The sequence below is a fragment of the Nematolebias whitei genome, chromosome 18 (assembly GCF_014905685.2).
Source record: "Nematolebias whitei isolate Nwh7 chromosome 18, NemWhi1, whole genome shotgun sequence".
NCBI lineage: Eukaryota > Metazoa > Chordata > Actinopteri > Cyprinodontiformes > Rivulidae > Nematolebias > Nematolebias whitei.
The window spans coordinates 29455502-29462023 of record NC_056515.1 but is presented as its reverse complement, the minus strand read 5'-3'; positions in this window follow the sequence as shown (position 1 = coordinate 29462023).

The window sequence follows — 6522 nt, the reverse complement described above, 5'->3', positions numbered from 1 at the left end:
CTGTACCTAGTCATTATATGCATAGATATCATATGATTATATGATCATATATATCATATGATTATATGATATCTATGAGTGCAAAGACTCGCAAAGCAGGAAGTTTCGGTTTCCGGTTGTCGTGAAAAAGACGTCGCAAAAAAGTCTTCTTGTTGCAGATACAATAAATAATCCGAGCTGCCGCGCTAAAAATCATGTTAAAAATACGAGCGTTGTGTTGGACTGACCTGATTTTGCAGATTATAAAATAAAAAGGTTACAATGTCTTATGATTTTTCCGCCAAAATGCTACTTAAATCTGTGACGTTTTGACTAGTCAGAATAACAATTCAAGATATCTTGAACGTCATTCTGACTAGTCAAAATGTGAATTCAAGATATCTTGAATAGAAAAGCCGTCTACATGATAAAATATTCAAGATATCTTGAATTCATTTTGAGATATCTTAAAAGGAATTTTGACTAGTCATAAGTACAGTTTTAGATATCTGTAAGTTAGTTTTGCCTAGTCGTTATTTGCTATCAAGATATCTACAATTTAATTTGCACTAGTCAAAACTTCATTTGTGATATCTACAAATACATTTAAGATATATTGAATAATGACGTAATTTAAGATATCTTTAATTGTAATTATGACTAGTCAGAACTAAAAGTTTGATATCTTGAAAGCAAATAATGACTAGTCAAAATTAACTTAGAGATATCTAGAACTGTCTTTTTGACTAGTCAAAATTCAGTTTAAGATATCTTGAATTGAAGCCTCCATACAACTCAATGGTAAATCTGTCGTTATTATGACTAGTCAGAATGTAATTAGAGATATCTTAAATAAGTATTTTGACTAGTGTAGATGAACAGACTGCTCGGATATATTCATCATTTAACACGGATTCCTCATTTTTCTGGACTGAATAAAACGTGCATTGAATTTAAGGAAATGCAAACGTGAGACGTCATTTACGTTTGACCCATCAAAATGAATGCGGTCATTTATTTACAGAATCAAAGTTTAACATCAAACATTTACATTAATTTGGCAAATTATGAAAATAACAACATAAGCAATCAATCAAGAAAAATCATACGGCCATGATTTTTCCGTTGCTGCACCACAGACATTTATGAAACTGTACAACTATGATCTTTTACCCACATGAATGTGGGTGAGCATTTTACACAGACATTTCTAAAATATCTGGAAGAATTTCTACTTGATAGAAAAGTTTAAAGATGGAAAGAAGTTTAGAGGGAGTAAGATGGTGTGTGAGGGGAAAGAAGTGTTCACCAGAATCGACACTCTCCGGCTTTCTTCAGCTTTTCCTTACAGTACACTTAGGTGATGAAATCGGCTCCTTTACCTGGAGATGTCTCAGGTGAGATTCCGTTTAACGCACCCTTTCAGCGTCTCAGTAGGATGCTGTTACTCGTCCGAAGTAATGGCGAGGCTCTGTTTGACACATATTCACCTCAGTGGAAAATGTTATAATCCCATGGAACTCGGAAGAGCTTTGTTGTCATGTCAGTAACATCAAACAGCATCCGAGCAGAGACATGAACAGAACTGGTTGGACTGTGTATCCAGCAGAACTCCAACAGCACTCCATCAGAACTGCATCAGAACCGACCCAGAACTGTTTACAGAACTCGAGCAGAGCCTGTGTAGTTTACAGAACTCCCACAGAACTTTAGCACTGACTAGACCAGGAAGTACTGACATTTTAAAGACTCTTTCCCGGTTCACTTTTGGGATTTGTTCATTGGTCAGAAACGACCAGACGGGGTGTGTTTTGTGACGTAAGAGGTTAGAGACAGCGAGAATTGTTATGAAACAGATCAGAAATGTTCTCACAGACAGAGAGAGTTTTGCTTTGGCGCGTTTCAGAAACAGGTGCCAAAACTTCTCTATTTACGTCTGAGAGGATTCTAAAAACATGACAGTTCGTTCAACAACTTGTTTTTCGTTTGACTCCAACCTTGGAAACGCACACTTGCTCACTCAAAGGCAGAAATCAGAAAATGCATAATTATTCTGTAACAGCTTTGACATGAGAATAAAAATCATTACTCAGTTAATAAAATTGATTAGTTCACTGCAACATCTAAAATGGTTTGAACTAAGACATTTTGATTATCAACATTTGTAAAATAGTAATGATAATAAAACAGAGAGTGTTCTTTTCACTTGAATCTTCAAGAAAGAAAGTCTCAGGATGGGTGAACCTGTATTTCTGAGTTCAAATGAATGAAATGATAGTTCCTGTCCCACAAGGTTCTAAAGGTCAAGAGTTTTGACCTTAGACTTAGTTTTTGACATGGGCCTAGTCCACTACACTAGTCAAAATGCAATTCAAGATATCTTAAATAACTAATATGTCTAGTCAAAACTCAGTTTAAGATGTCTGGAATGTAAGCGTGGTGAATCCGATTTTATGTTAAAAGGGCTTGCCATACTGGACCTGGCCCAGGACCTCCACCAGAGCCAGTTTTGTTAAAGACGATAAACTCTTTGAACCACTCTTGGCCTTGGTGTTGTTGTGCAGATCCCACTGGTCTTTGTCAGTTAAGCCTGATACCCAGACATTTTCACACCGATCAGGAATTTCAGCCATGTCGCTAGAGTGGCTCCTCTGTTTCTCAGACTAACAAACCACCAAAATCCTTGCTCAATAATCCAGGTATAAAATCCAGCAATGTTAAGTCAGGTCATCTGGACAGTTTCTTTTTTTGTGTTGAAAAAAGAAACTGTCCAGATGACCTGACTGAATATTGCTGGATCCTAACAAACCTCTTTTGTGAGTAGTGATAGGGCAATCTACATGTGTATCTAGCTCATCTTTATAACTCAAACCCCACACACTGTTCTTTGAATTGAGAACGCTCCTCGGATGAGAAGCAAAATGTCGTCTGTTACAAATAAAGTCCAGTTGTTTTTGTCTTGAACTTTTTTTTAATTTACCATGTCCTGGATGACTGAAAATCATCACCAGCCTACCCAAAAGGGAAAAACAACAATGCTGAAGGTGCAGCGACTCCAAGAAACGTGGAATTAGCACTGGAGGCAAGGGCTAGCTGTACAGTAGGAGGGCTTGAGACGTTGTAACCATTATTCATAATGTTCTGCTGGTGAGACACAGGAGACTCAAATATTTAAAGGGTGAAACTAATTACAGTAATGCCAAACACCTGGTGAGGAGACAACCAGGTGAGCAGGGCAGGCACAGATTCCCACAACACAACACTCAAAAGTGTCAAAAGGGGCCTGTTTAATCTGTCAGTGTGAATCTCTTGCAGCTTTAATTCTTTATATGATGTCCCACATAATCTTTGATGTTTGTTTGACAGAAAGTGCCTCATCACCAGGAAAAGTAAAGTTTTCAGGGCCATAATAGAGGGAATCTCATCTTTCTTAAAGGGAGGGGGAAAGAGCAAAGCTGCAGAGAGATGGTGTGAAGGAGTGCAGCGCCAGATGAGAAGGCTCTGATAAATACGTAGCCAAATGGATGGAGAAAAATGGAGTAACACACCAACTTTACAATAAAGAGATGTCATCATATAATCCTAACCACTGGTCTTCTACAGATTAAACTTTGTACTTACACCTCCTGCGATGCTCCACCTGTTTAATCATTTCAGGAAAAAAACGGGGAAAAGCTAAAGAAAAAATGCAATTTGTTTCAGAGCCAATAGCCTGAAGAAGCTTGGGAAGGAGTGGTTCATATATAATGTATAATCATAATCAGAAAAATACCTCTGTAAAATTAATGTTTAACTTGTTCATCTAATCTTGTTCATTTCATCTTGTCCATCTTATCACAAGCAGAACTGGTTTGTTCCACTTTGGAGTAAGCTGTTGGAGGAAGAATCAGTTTTGTTGTGTTTCCTTGACTGATGAAGCCTTCTGGATCAAAGGGGAAACGTTTCAGCACAAAAAAAAAATGAAACTGTCCAGATGACCTGACTGAAAAATGTTGGATTTTATACCTGGATTATTGAGCATGGACTTTGTTGTTTAACTTGTTCAATTCCTTAAAATGAGCTTTCGTGGTTCAGCATTACTTTATACCAACTTTCAGTCTAAAACTGGGCATTGAGCTTGGGTGCAACTTTAACAAAAACCAAAAGTGATAGCCCTACATGTGTTGTCGTTAGTAGATAAATCTTTTCCATTAGCATGGGTGTGATTTCCTGCTAACCTTTTATATTTAAACATAAATAGCCAAAAACAAGTGAAATAATCACTGACATACATCAAACCCAGTTTAACATAAGTGCTCAGAGCTCAATCATCCCCAATGGGATTATAAGAAAAGCTCAATTTGAGTTTATAAGATTCCTAACAGGACATATTTTGTCATTTTCTGAGTGTCTGAGCCCTGTCTAGATGTGATGGTTCTGTTAGTTCAGTGATCTCCATCTGCTGAACGAGTCACGGCACATGTTAGCAGAAATAAACCTGCTTGTACAGCTGGCAGAGAAACATTTCCATATACATCCTCATATCTTTTGCTTCCTTTACTCTTCATCTTCTTTTATTAACTTTGCTTCCTGTATACAAAGAAATCACAACAGCTTGACACATCCATCTGTGCTGTGGAGGTGCAAAGGCAATCAGGAGGCCGTGCTGGAGACAGGTGTGTAGAGACACAGCAGGGGAGACACATGACTCTGTCTTCAAGTTTGACTATGTCTGATAGAGGAGCTAGAAGTGCTGGGAAAATGTGTTTACTAATTTGTGTCAGTTTTTTTATTGTATTGCTTGTAAATGTCTCGTTAAGTATTGGGTGACAGTGTGGATTAGGCAGGCTCCTTGAGAAAAACAAGAACAGACATCCAGGTAACAGCAAAGGGGTTTTTTTTTTTTGGGCTGTTTAGAGACAAAATGGCACATGGTACATAATATATGCTGTTCAATAATTAAATATAATTGTAAATCATAAGCAGGTTTGTCAGGATCCATCCTGTTTGATATACAGCTGCTCCCTGTTCCTGTTAGAAAATTAAAGACCTAGCATTGGTTGATGAGATACATCACCCACTGCTTTTCATGCCAAAGTTTTAGTCTAAGAGCTTGTTTTTTTTTTTTGTTTGTTTTTTGAAAAATAAAGAGTTGTGTTGCAGTTTTGGTCAAACCTTGAAAATAACATTATTTCAACATCACTAGATGTCGATTCACTGAATATGGTAATGACTCTCAGCTAGCACCACCAGACATTCAGCTCTTAAATCATCTGAATTCCAAGCATTTATATGTTGGCTATGGTGGCCATCTTTAACTAGGTTGGCTCTAAATGGTAATCAGTCATAAAGGTACATTTATTAATTATTTCCTGATTGTTTCATTAAATTTTGTTCTGTAGTTTATGTTAAATGATGGTAGCAGATAAATACACTCATATGCACATATGCCAGTTTGACTTCGCCTCTCAGAAACTGGTAATAAAAATGATGTTGCACATGGTTCAAAGCCTCCCAATGACAGATTAATCAGCAGCTTTGTGCAAATAGAAACAACTGCAAAAACAATATATGGACCGAAATATTCCTAAAGGAAATTTTTCTAACCAAGTATTGAAAAAAATCATTCTGTGAGTGAGAAAACTATAACACTAACTGATCCAACAAAGATCAAAGGACTTTATGTATGGTTTTAAGATGTAAACTTCAGCCGCGGTATGAAATGCACCGTGCACGTTGAGACCACGGTAATCCTGCACAGAGTTTGGGCCAGGACGTGTTACTTATAAGCCGAGCTGCCTTTATGTGCTGATGTAAGGAGGCTGCAAACTCCCAACCCTCTGTTAATATATAAAACTTCTGGTGTGGGGTTGTGAAGGTTCAACTAATCGTTCACTTTTATTACTCTATTCTTTATCAGACGATTGTGTGATTTATTGAATCTTAGAGTCAGATCATTGACCTGAGTGTTTGGTTGTTGTTGTTTTTTGTGTTTGTTTGTTTATTCCTTGAGGTGCAAAGTAAGTAATAAAGAGAAGGCATGTTGCTTTTTAGATATAACTTTACAAGTATCATGATGTCTTTATGTGACACTAAAAATGGATGGTAGACCAATCGTGACTCAGTAAGTTTAAGAATTTCACACAAGGTAAGGCTTTTGGAAATAAATAATGAATATGAGAGTCGATCTCTACATTTTTATTTGTTTTTAATCCTAAGGAATTTTTTTTATCAACATACATTACAAAAAAATATCTAAAGCATGTGATGTGTGGTTTAAACAGCCAGAAATCCTGAACAAATTTGATAAAGATGATACTTTACAGCCACAATCCTTGGGCCCTCAATCAGCACATGCTAGGTAATTTAAAACAACACACACTGCAATTAAATGCATTATAAAAATATATATAAACAATAGGTGTACAGTGATTAAAAATTACTTTAATATTTGATGAGGTTGTTTGTGCTGTGATTGTCATTGTCAGTACACACCAAGCACTTTATAAGGTCTACTTTGCTAGTTCCCTGCATTATTTCACACATCTTGGTTGTAATTAGTGC